Below are 12,882 nucleotides of genomic sequence, written 5' to 3'. Positions count from 1 at the left end.
CACATATAAAATGGAAAGAATAATTACAGGATGCCTGGGTGGCTCAGCAGTTGAGCGTCTGCCTATGGCTCAGGGCGTGATACTAGAGTCCCGAGATTGAGTCCTACATCGGACTCCCTGCATGGAACCTGCTTCTCCCTTTGTCTATGTCTCTGCCTCTCTCTCTCCCTCTGTGTCTCTCATGAATAAATAAGATGTTTTTTTTTCTTTTAGAAAAAAATAATTGCTATCTACTTTGGTGTTCTGCTTGGCACATGGTAGAAACCCAGGAAATGACCATTGGTACTGTTCTTAGATGTAGTTGTTTGATTACCCTGGAGTAGATATTCAGTCTGAGCCTCCATTCTTGCTGGTCATGAAACAAAAATCACACTGATTCCAGTTTTCTCTCTTTCTCCATTTCTTCCTCTTCCTGTTCCTTTGTCTCTTCTTCCTGCCTCCTCCTCTCTCATATTTCTGGTGGAAAACTTCCATAGAAAAAATTCCCAGTAGTTTTCTAGAGTGTGCTCATATAATTTCCCCCTCCGGCATTTCCTTTTCTTTATATCCAATTGGGAATGACAGCATTCTAAAGAGTTTCCAAATTCCATTTGAGCTTCTCCAAAATCAGTTAAGCTGAGGCAAATAGCATTCCATGCAGCCTCATTGGTATGCCATTCCACTCAAGAATGCTGGGTACTCTAAATGACACATGAATTATGCATGCTGGGGTTCAATATAACATTTAGTATGCCTGAAGCACCATTTGCATTTTGAGGGAAGGTCATTTTGATTCTGTGTTGTATTATACATTCATGTGCCTTGCAACAGTCAGGATCCTCATGCTGGTGTCTGAGAACTTACTGACATGAGTCCAGGATGTGGCTGCAGCCCCTCTGTTCCAACTACTATAGTCAGTGCACTGAAATCCTTGGCCCATTTGTCCCTCACTCTGTGTTAGATCTTTAGATTTCATTTATTTTTTAAAGATTATTTATTTATTTATTCATGAGAGAGAGAGAGGGAGAGAGAGAGAGAGAGAGAGAGGAGAGAGAGAGAGACAGGCACAGAGAGGAGCAGGCTCCATGCAGGGAGCCTGATGTGGGACTCAACCCCGGGTCTCCAGGATCACACCCTGGGCCAAAGGTGGCACTAAAGCACTGAGCCACCCAGGCTTCCCAGATCTTCAGATTTTAATCCTTTCTTTCACCAGAAATGTGCTAACTTCTCAAGCTGTAAGCTGACGTTCTCCCTCTACATTCCTGGTAAATGTCATCTTCAAGGCTCACTTTGCTCTGTGTACTACAGCGCTGGGGCTCTCTCCAGTTCATCCACGATGCCGCTGCTATTCTGGGATGGAATCTTTCTCTGCTCATGGGACCATGCTGCTCTGCACAGGTGGGGACTTCAGTAGGGAACATATTTGCACACATAAGCCAAGTCCTGGATGACCTGTAGCTCTGAGCACAGGTCTATGTGCCCTACCTATGCAAACACTAGTGCTTTTGCAAGGAATGCCATCTCTTCCCTTCATTACTTGGAAAAGTGTTGGCATTCTTTTCAGAGTCCACTTCAGCTGAATTCTCTGTTAAGCTTTCCTACTCCTCCTATCTTCCCCTCTTCCACAGCCACCACTTCACCCCCCAAAAGAGAAACACAAAACAAAAACAATATCTCAGGTGCACAACCACTCTACCTGGTAAGAACCAGTTGTTGCACATGCCACATTTTACTGTAATTGTTTTTCTCTCACTAGAGTACTAGCTTCTTGAGGCACAGAACTATGATCTCTTTTCATCTTTTATCACTAAGCCTATAGCATCATGCCTGGTGCTAAGAAGTGCTGTAAGCTCTCTGTGGGCATCCTCTATTCTCGTCATCGACGATGACCTAGGAATAAACCTAACCAAAGAGGTAAAGGATCTATACCCTAAAAACTACAGAACACTTCTGAAAGAAATTAAGGAAGACACAAAGAGATGGAAAAATTTTCCATGTTCATGAATTAGAAAAATTAATATTGTGAAAATGTCAATGTTACCCAGGGCAATTTACACATTCAATGCAATCCCTATCAAAGTACCATGGACTTTCTTCAGAGAATTAGAACAAATCATCTTAAGATTTGTGTTGAATCATAAAACACCCCGAATAGCCAGGGGAATATTGAAAAAGAAAAGCAGAGCTGGGGACATACAATGCCAGATTCCAAGTTGTACTACAAAGCTGTGCTCATCAAGATAGTGTGGTACTGGCACAAAAACAGACACATAGATTAATGGAACAGAATAGAAAACCTAGAAATGGGCCCTCAACTCTATGGTCAACTAATATTTGACAAAGCAGGAAAGACTATCCACTGGAAAAAGGACAGTCTCCTTAATAAATGGTGCTGGGAAAATTGGACAGCCCCATGCAGAAGAATGAAACTAGACCATCTCTTACACTACACAAAGATAAACTCAAAATGAATGAAAGATCTAAATGTGAGACAAGATTCCATCAACATCCTGGAGGAGAACACAGGCAACACCAAAAAGGGACTTGGCCACAGCAACAACTTGCATGATAAATCTATGAAGGCAAGGGAAACAAAAGCAAAAATGAATTATTGGGACTTAATCAAGATAAAAAGCTTCTGCACAGCAAAGAAACAGTCAACAAAACTAAAAGACAACCTACAGAATGGGAGAAGATATTTGCAAATAACATATCAGATAAAGGGCTAGTTTCCAAGATCTATAAAGGACTTATTAAACTCAACAGCAAAGAAACAAACAATCCACTCATGAAATGGGAAAAAGAAATGAACAGAAATCTCACAGAGGAAAACATAGACATGGCCAACATGCACATGAGAAAATGCTCTGCATCCCTTGCCATCAGGGAAATACAAATCAAAACCACAATGAGATACCACCTCACACCAGTGAGAATGGGGAAAATTAACAAGGCAGAAACAAACAAGCATTGGAGAGGATGTGGAGAAAGGGGAACCCTCTTGCACTCTTGGTGGGAATGTGAACTGGTGCAGCCACTCTGGAAAACTGTGTGGAGGTTCCTCAAAGAGTTAAAAATAGACCTGCCCTTGGACCCAGCAATGCACTGCTGGAGATTTACCCCAAAGATACAGATGCAATGAAATGGCAGGACACTTGCACCCCAATGTTTCTAGCAGCAATGTCCACAATAGCCAAACTGTGGAAGGAGCCTCGGTGTCCATCGAAAGATGAATGGATAAAGAAGATGTGGTCTATGTATACAATGGAATATTACTCAGCCATTAGAAATGACAAATACCACCACCATTTCCTTCAATGTGGATAGAACTGGAGGGGATTATGTTGAGTGAAGTAAGTCAATCGGGGAAGGACAAACATTATATGGTCTCATCCATTTGGGGAATATTAAAAATAGTGAAAGGGAGTAAAGGGGAAAGGAGAGAAAATAAGTGGGAAATATTAGTGAGGATTACGGAATATGAGAGACTCCTAACTCTGGGTAACCAACAAGGGGTAGGGGTTGGGAAGGTGGGTTGGAGGAAGGGGTGACTGGGTGACAGGCACTGAGGGGGGATACTTGACGGGATGAACACTGGGTGTTATGGTGTATGTTGGCAAATAAAACTCCAATAAAAAATATATACAAGAAAATCCCCAAACATTTCATGTATTTTACTCACCATTTAGAGAATATCTTTATCCCTCCTCAAGACATTTATTCTTGCTTCATTTTAATTCTGATAGTCTTGGTTGCCTGATACCCCAGCCTACATCAAATTAAAAACTACTGAGCTGGGATACCTGTATGGCTCAATGGTTGAGCATTTGCCTTTGGCTCAGGGCATGTTCCCTGGATCCTGGGATCCCGTCCGACATTGTGCTCCCCACAGGGAGCCTGCTTTTCCCTCTGCCTGTGTCTTTGCCTCTCTCTCTGTGTCTCTCATGAATAAATAAATAAAAATGTTAAAAAAAAAAAAAAACCTCTGAGCTTTCAAGGTAGTATGGAAATAAAGTCCCTTTTCAGAACCAGAGAGCAAGGGGCTGTATGCCTTGCATCTGGTCTTAATGACTACCTGCATACTTCTGGGTGTGTCTATGAGGGTGTTCCTAGAAGATATTAGCATTTGAATTATCAGACTGAGTAAAGAAAATCACCCTTACCATTATGGCTGGACATCATCCAATCTATTGAGGTCTCAAATAGAACTAAATGCTAATTCCCTGTCTCTCTTATTGATGTCCATCTTCTCTTGCCCTTGGACGTGGAAAACTCCTGTATCTCTGACCTTTAGACTGGGACTGAATTACACCATCTGCAGCTGGAATTACACTCTGTGCTAGAGGATGCAGACTTAGCACCTATGGTTACCCCATCCCAGGGGCCCTCCAGGTGCCCATGTTCCTGCTGAGCCATTCTATGTATACATCCTCAAACATTGAGATGATCTCTTTCTCTCAGTGTCTCTTTTCTCCTTCCCCTTTTCAACCTCACCATATGTTGGATGCATATCTGCTTCTATGAGTGGAAGTTAAGCAAAAGGTCACCTTCTCAATTATGTTTTGTGGACCCTTCTTGGTATGATGGACAGGTTCCTTCTGTGACCCAGCCACATGTGTCAGATTTTGTTGTGGGCTCACTTAGGACACTAGAGAGTATTTATCTGCCCTATGTGTGCAGCAAATGTTTATTGAGAGCCTGTGCCTTGTCACACCAGTCCCAGTCCCAGCAATGACTACCTGTTGTAGAAATGGCTGTCTAGTGAGGGAGATAGAAATTATGGGGGGAAAAATGAGTGCAATGTGGGAGGAAGACAAGAAAAGCCAAACAGTGCTCTGATTAAGAATGGAGGGATTATTTATGTAGATGTGACACTCTTAGCTCCGCTGCAGTGTTGCCTCAAATGTCCAGGCAAGGGAGGAGACACAGCTTGGTGGAAGCCAGGAGAGGAAATTCCTGTGTGGGTTGACTGCAGGGACTCATGAGGAACAGAAACCCAAAGCAGGTTAAGTACAGTGTTCAGCCTGAACTCCTGCATGATGCCTAGCTATTTGGCTTTAATACCTTGTGTACTCATGGTGTTTGGTGGAAGCAGCAAAGAGGCTGCTGGATGTCACCCCTGTGCTGATGTGATAGAAAAAGTCACGCATAATAACATGCAGGTGGCCTTGCAAACACCATGCCCTGGGACTGGCAATCATGAAAAAGCCTCCAGCTCCACAGAGATTGGAGTGGGGCAGGTGGTGTATCAGCATCAGCCAGTGCTCCAAAGACATATGAACTTTCTCCATCTATCAGGCTTGGTCTGAACTCCAGGGCTGAGGGCATTGCACATACCTTATCTTTGTGTCTAGGATGAATCCAGTGCAACACTTTTCTTCCCACTTGTTCTAGGGCATGTCTCTAGCCAGATGGACTTCACAGAAGTCCACACAATTTTGCCACAGAGTCTGTCCCAGACCAGAAGGAGGCTCAGCCAGATTCTGTGTGGCCTATGTCAAGTATGTCTTGTAATTGAAATAAGTGGCCAGAAGGAGTAGCTGTTAGAACAGTGCTGTAAAACCTTTGATGTCAGCCTAGCGATGGCACAGATGTCAGTTTATCTCTGGAAAGCTGCTTTCCCCACAAAGTGAATAGTCAGGCACTGTTGAAATGTCATCCCAGGATGTCACCAAAGGACAAAAGTAAATGTCCTTAGCAGATTAAAGTCTCCATGAGAAAACAAGGCTTTGGCCTGCCACTTTGAGCATGTTGAAAGAAGGTGCCCTCTCTATAGTCCTGGAGCTTCCAACCCCAATCTTGGCACTGTGCTGCTGTAATGGACAATCCACATAGTCTGGACTTAAGGAGTAGATTGGGAGGCACGACTGCAAAAGGAGGACGCTGGCTCCTTCAACCTAGGGTGGCTTCCTGGTGCCCTGGTCCACAGGGTGGCCTGATAGACCACCTTCTGGATGTGCCTGTTCTACCTGCCTGTAAAAGGCTGAGATCCAGTCTCTGGATATCACAGGGTACTTCCTAATCCTCAAGACCTGCTCTCCTGGCACCTTACTTCTCTAAGCCCTCCCTTCCTGCTCCAGTCTCTATAGGCATGCTTGGTTTGAATTTCTGCATGTATAACCATGGCTTTCCTTAAGATAACACCTGTATTTGGGCTTTCAGGACAGATTATTCATCTTGCTTTGATTTTTCACCAAAGTGAGATGCCCATAGGGCTTCCAGTCTGACACCATTCATAGAACCTTGAGAAGTCTTAAGTTCAAAGCATAAATGACATGGAGTTGCATAAAATGTGGGAAACTGATGCAGAAATGAATATTCTCCTTACTTTGCCCCTAGGGAGTGCATATTTTTCTTGGTCACAGGGGTAAACTATAAAAATGTCCAATGTGCTAAATTATTAGGGCATAAAATCTATTTATTCATCTATTCATTCATTCTACAAACATTACAAAATATCTATTACATATAGGAAAAGAAGTTGTCACTCTGGATGATACAAAAGTGACTAGCATCATGGACTCTGTCCCAAGGGCACTAACTAGTCACAGCCTGGGTATTAGCCTTCTCTGTGGCCCAGGGCTCAGCAAGAGGCACTTGGAGGGTTGCCTGGGAAAGTTTGCTGATTAATGTCACCCTTTCTAAGAGGACTTAAGAGTGGAAGAAACTGCCTGACATAGTGCCCTCCCTTTTACTTTTTAAGGAATAATAGATGCAGGTCGATATGCCTCAAACCAGCATGAAAATTGCTAATTCCAATAACTGAACTGCCACACTGTTTGCCAAGGACAAGAGGGTGGCAGCTGTTATGTGTTTTCCTTTTTTTTTTTTTAAATCACGCCATTCATAGCTGCTTTTCATATGAACTGGCCAGTAATCTTTTGTATAATTAGGTTCTAGTTTAGGCTGTAGTTCCAATAACCTACAGTAAAGCTAAGGTGGACCTCTTAATAATGTTCCAGAATTGACCCAGTATCATATGGATGGAAAGCTACTCCTAGACTATCGCCACTGTGGCAGTGCCCAGATCAGGGAAGGAAGCCTGAGGCCCTGGTGCCTATGAAGTTTGGTGGCAGCATGTGCTCTGCAGGCTGCTACCCAATCTCCTCCTCTGTCCTGACATCACCAGAGAGTTAAGGGGCTCTGAACGAATGAGTTAGGGGTGCTGCTGGCATGGTAATGGTTGAGTCTTAGATCCAGAAGGGAGCACAAACATAAGTGAGACCCTAGCACTTCCCTCTAGGACACAGATACAGGTTTCTTCAGGATTAGAATTTAGTCTATTCACTATTACATTCCCAGAGTTTGACACATGGAAGGACCTAGAAACATGAATCAATCAATGAAGTACTTCGAGTCCTTTGAAATCTATTGAAAAGTCCCTAGTACTACTCCTCAGAAAGAGAATCATAACCATGCAAGTCATTGAGGGATTAGGCTGATATCAACAATGGCACAAGTGTTCTATGATTCCAAATTTGTGTTAGGCAAAGCCAGGGAAATATGCCCATGCTGTGGTCAGCCAGATGTTTCAGTTCTCTAATCTAATGTATAGAAGTTTGGTTTTGACTATAAAACTTAGATTGAAGTAAATAAGTATCTTACCTTATGTTTCTAAAAAGGAGAGTCTGAAACAAAAGTCTGCATGCAGGTAATTTATTTGGGAAGGGAATTCACGCAGCAAGAGAAAGAAGCAAGGGAAAAGCAATGGGGAATGCCAACATAAGGAAACGCGATAAATTTAGCCATAGCCACCATCAACCTGGGCTCAACTCTGTGGGTTTACTGAGTAAATGTGCATTGTAGCTGTCCCTGTGGGGGAACCACAAAGGGTCCGTTGGCTCTCATCTCCCATTGATGAGTATTCCAAGATATATGAGTACCATAGCACAAGAGCTTAAGACTCGAGTTAAAAATTTTCATTTGGAAAATGACTTCAAATTCCTCATTCTCCACCATTGACTACCAACTTAGACAAGTTATTTAAAATCTCTGTGTTTCCATTTCTTTGTAGCAAAAGGACAGACTAATAATATCTATTGACTTGATATGGAGATAAGACATAACGATGGTATAAAATACCTGGAGCTCTCAATTAACAGACTTTCCCTACTGAACTTGTCTGGTGTTTCCTGAACTTTCCTGAAGACTCACCTGAGAGCACGTTAAAAATTTAGATTCCTAGCCCTCTACCCTGAAGAGGCCTTGAGATGGAAAAGCTCCTTAGAGCTACCTTTGCAGCTTTGCTCGAAAAGATCCTGCTATGGTGTGAGCATGAATGTGACTTGCTTCTTTCTCCTGAAATGGGGCAGAGAAAACCCTTCCAGGTAGTTGAGATTTCCAGGATATATTCAATTCTGGTTTGTCAGAGTTCATCTAGAATTCTTCCTTAAAGTAAAACCTTCAGGAGGGACTACAAAGTGTGGAATGCCCAGGAATTTTGTCTCCAAAGCCACAGAGGTCAGGAAGTGATGGACAATGGAAGAACAAAAGGCTCAGCTGATGGGCGAAGTCAAAAGAGTGAAAATGAAAGTAAATGTCTGTCTTTTCCCAAATTACATGGTCTGGATAAGCACAGAGCCAATCCAGAACAAAAGACAACAGTTGAGGAAGAAATGACAGTAAATCACAGGTGTGTCCCTCTTTATGGGGATGGATGGGGACACAGAGTGGTGTTTCCTTGGCCCACATCTCCATGTTCAGTTCTGCCTGAGATGCTGGTTTCTAAAGAGAGCATGGATATGCTTCTTGATGTCTCCTCATCATTCCTGGAAAAACCAGCACTTTTTTGGGGGGGGAATAATTGGCCTAGATAATGAGGGGATGTGCAATTCCAACTGAAATGTTTGGACAGTCCTACAGGTGTCTCAGGACCCCAAAGAAAAAGAGGGAAGGACAGGTACCTGTAGAAGATGACCCTGTCCCAGCAGGAGAGGACCTCAGTGCATTTTCCACAGGTGGTAGGGAGGGACCCAGGATGCAGGAGGCTGCTCTTTCCTCACATATTTCTAGCTCAGACAGTGGATGTGTCTCTTGCATCTACCTCTGCCTGAGCCCTTCTTTCTTGATTGTGTTAGTTGTCCTCCTCCACCTCCTCTGATCCTCCCCACCTCCTCTGTCTCTTTCCTTCTCCTCCTCACATGTCCTTCCCATCCATCCTGCAGTGGGTGCCTTGCTCCAGCATTTTTCTCCCCACTGATACTCTCTTCAGGTCCACTACAATCAACTCACACAGCCCTCCTGACTCAGTTTGAACCTATGCCACTTGCCTTGACCTCTTGCCCCTCCCAGGTCAGCTCCTTCTGACGTTTTCTGCCCTGTTTTACCTGGACCTCAATTCTGAGCACATCTCTTCTCTAAGAAAGGTGAAGTGCTGGTGTCACCTGCTTCCTGACCTCCATTAGAGGGGGCTGGGGTCAGACAGAAGAGCTGAAGGGCATGTGAGAGATGGTCTGGGCACATGAACACCACTATGGGTTGCTGGCAGTCCAAGTTGCTAAGTCAACAGACCCCAGAACGCATGGGTGTTACCTAGGAAGCTGTGAGTCTCACATGTGTTCCCTGGAAGACAACTGGCAGAAACTGGACCCTGGGTCAGAGCAGGATGGCTAGACAGGACAGGTATAATATAGAAGGCCTAGTTAAATTTGCATTTCAGATAAACAATGGATAAATTCTGGCATAATTATGCTTCATGCAATATTTGGGTCATACTTATTATGCGTGATAGGCATAATAAACCTCCTAAGGGAATGTCCTAATCCCCAGAAACTATGAATGTGTCACCTTACATGGCAAAGGGGAATTAAATCTACCAATGAATCTAAGATAGGGGCATTATCTGGATTATTTGAGTGAGTCCACTGGAATCCCAAGGAACTTCAGGTGTGGAAAAAGAAGGGTGGATAATCAGTATCAGAATTTGAAGGAGGAAAAAGACTGGCCATTGCTTTGAAGATGCAGAACGCGCCATAGGCCAAAGAATAGATCTGCATCTAAAATTTGGAAAGGAGGAAAAATGGATCCTGCAATGGAGCCTCTGGAAAAGGATGCATGCCTGCTGGCACCTTCCCCATAGCCCAGTGAGGACCTTTTCAGACTTCTGACCTCCAGAAGTGTGAGAATACATATGTACTGGTTTAAGCCACTAAGTCTGTGGTAATATGGTATAGTAGCAATAGGAAACTAACACACAGTTTCTCTCTTTTTTAAAGTTGTTTATTTGAAATTTAAATTTAATTAAGCAACCTTTATTTTATCTGGCAACTCTAACCAAAGCCAAACTGAATTAGGGCCAGAAACCTGGTCAGAACTCCAGTCGGGGTACTAAGTCTATGCACTTTATCTTAAGAAAGGTTTTCTTAACCTTTATGCTGCTCCACAGGTGTGGTGTGAATATTCATTACAATAAATATCAGAACACCAGAACCATTTCTGGCATGCAGTGATTAGTGGAAATTGTTCGGTTCTCATGCATGGTTGATGGTGGGATGGGTTCTCATAACCACGCTCATGGCGTGGTTCTTCAGCATTTTCAGATGGGCACAGCCTAGTAGGGTGCTGCTGGCAGGAGGCATATCAGCAGTGGGTATACCTCATACCCAGAGTTCAACATATAGGAGTAAATTATAGGCCATGCAGAACTCAGGGAGCTTGTAGATGTTGAGGTCCAAGACCCCAAGCCACAGCAGAGGCACAGGTGTGATTTTCCACCGAGGCTTGTCTGCCTCTGTGCTGTGGGCATGCTGCCCTCAGAGTTCTTTCTGACTTTCTGTGAACCACAGACAGGATGCCAAGGACTGCCTGCCAGCTGAGAGCACATCTGCCCCTAAACTCACAATGAGCTCTACAAGGAAGTGAGAGATTCCTTTGCCACAGATCCTATTGCTAGGAGACTTCTTAGTGCAGAAACTAAAAAACAGCTGTAGGCTAATGCTAATCCTGCTCTCAACCAACTCTTATCCAGAAACCCCATGAATTAAATGCAGGAGGAAAAGGGGCTTTTAGTTGCTGACCAGACTTCTGTTGCAGTGAAGCCTGGGCAACACTGCCAGGCTCCTCTACCCTTCCTCCGTCCTTGGGTCCCTGTAGTAATGGGGAGGGAACAGAGGCTGGACACATATGCAAAATGGCTATCACAGCAAGAATCGACCCTTGGATCAAGCTGTGGTTTCAGGACACTGCCTTAGTGTGCCGGGGAGCCAATCTTCATCACATAATTGAATGTAGGAGAGCCAGCCTGGCCCAGGGCCTCACATATCTTCTTGGAAATACTTAGAAGCCTTCTCCAGGCCTTCTCCATTAGCTTAGATTCCTCCTGACAAAATAAAACAGATGCTAAGACATTAAACAGAAGGTGTTAATCTAATCCTGTCACTTTCAAGCTTAGTAGCTTTCCAAGACCCCCACTGCCCTTAATAGAGTGGCAGGATTTCTGAAGCACAACGTTCAGGTGTCTGTCCCTTTCCTAGTTGCATCTCCTCACTTCCCTGCCTGTGATCGCTCTGGCCTCACAGGCACACTGTACCCTGCCTACCTGAGTGTGTGCAGCCTGCTCCCCCTGCTATGAACCTGGAATGCAGGTGTTTGCCCACTCCCAGGCTTTGCTCTGAGCTAAGCTTCCTTCTGTTCATTTTTTGGTCCTGACTGAGCTTTCAAGGCTTCTGGAAAATGCGGGGCTGCCCTTGTGAGTTGGAACCCCTCCTTGGTACTTCCAGAGTACCTTCCTGCTTCAGTTTTAGCACTTGTCACCCCTAACTGGGTTGGAATATTTCCTCATTTGCCTTTTTCTTCGCCTTCTCCAACAATAAATAGTTTGGGGGAAGGTATGTTCACTGTTGTTTCTCAGTTGAAGTCATATAGAATAACTGGAAGATTGCTTCTTCTGGTGGAACGCACCACCCCCAGAGGCCCAGAAAGAAAGGGTCATCATTTAGATCACATGGAGTGTCTGGTAATGAAGGAGGCAGATGTCCTTCTCTTGAAAGCTGGTGGGTAGATGGTATGTAACATGACAACAGAGGCCTAGCTCTTCCTCGCCTTTGGTCATCAGTTCCGCCTCTGGTTGTTGATCTTCCAGAAGAGGGCCACCAGGCACAGGTCCAGGGACAGAAGCAGCAACAACTGCATGCCCCGCTCTGGGATCTCTAGCTTGACCCACTCCGTCCCACACAGCCACAGGTATCTCCTCTTGCCCTCTGTGACCTGCCTTTCCCCAGCTTCCCTCTCAGGGCACTACTCCCCAACTCACTAGCCAAATATAAGGCCTCAAGATGGCATTGGAAGCCATGGGATACAAGGAATAAATGTAGAGAGCACCCCATTACTCTGACATTCAGAGCTCAAGAAGAGGAGGGCAGTGGACACAGGAAACAGAGGAGAGGAGGGGACAGAGGATGTTACAAGCTGGATTGTGTTCCCTCAGATTCCGATGTTGAAGCTTTATTTTATTTTATTTTTTTAGATTTTATTTATTTATTCATGATAGTTACACAGACACACACACACACACAGAGAGAGAGAGAGAGAGAGAGAGAGGCAAAGACACAGGCAGAGGGAGAAGCAGGCTCCATGCAGGGAGCCCGACATGGGATTCGATCCCGGGTCTCCAGGATCGCACCCCAGGCCAAAGGCAGGCGCCAAACCGCTGCGCCACCCAGGGATCCCCCTGTGTTGAAGCTTTAACCTCAGAGTGTGCCTGTGTTTGAGACAGGGCCTTTACAGAGGTGATGAAGGTTAAATGCAGTCATGGGGATGGGCCCTAGCCCTAGAGGGGGTAAGGAGAGGAGGTTGGAACACATGTGCACAGAGGAGATGGCCGCATGAAAGTCATAGGGAGAAGGTGGTGATCTGCAAGCCAGGGAGAGGGGCCTAAGGAGAGACCACCTTGATCTGGTGCCAGCC

The sequence above is a fragment of the Nyctereutes procyonoides genome, unplaced genomic scaffold, assembly GCF_905146905.1.
Source record: "Nyctereutes procyonoides isolate TBG_1078 unplaced genomic scaffold, NYPRO_anot_genome, whole genome shotgun sequence".
Lineage (NCBI taxonomy): Eukaryota > Metazoa > Chordata > Mammalia > Carnivora > Canidae > Nyctereutes > Nyctereutes procyonoides.
Note: the sequence above shows the minus strand (reverse complement) of the source record.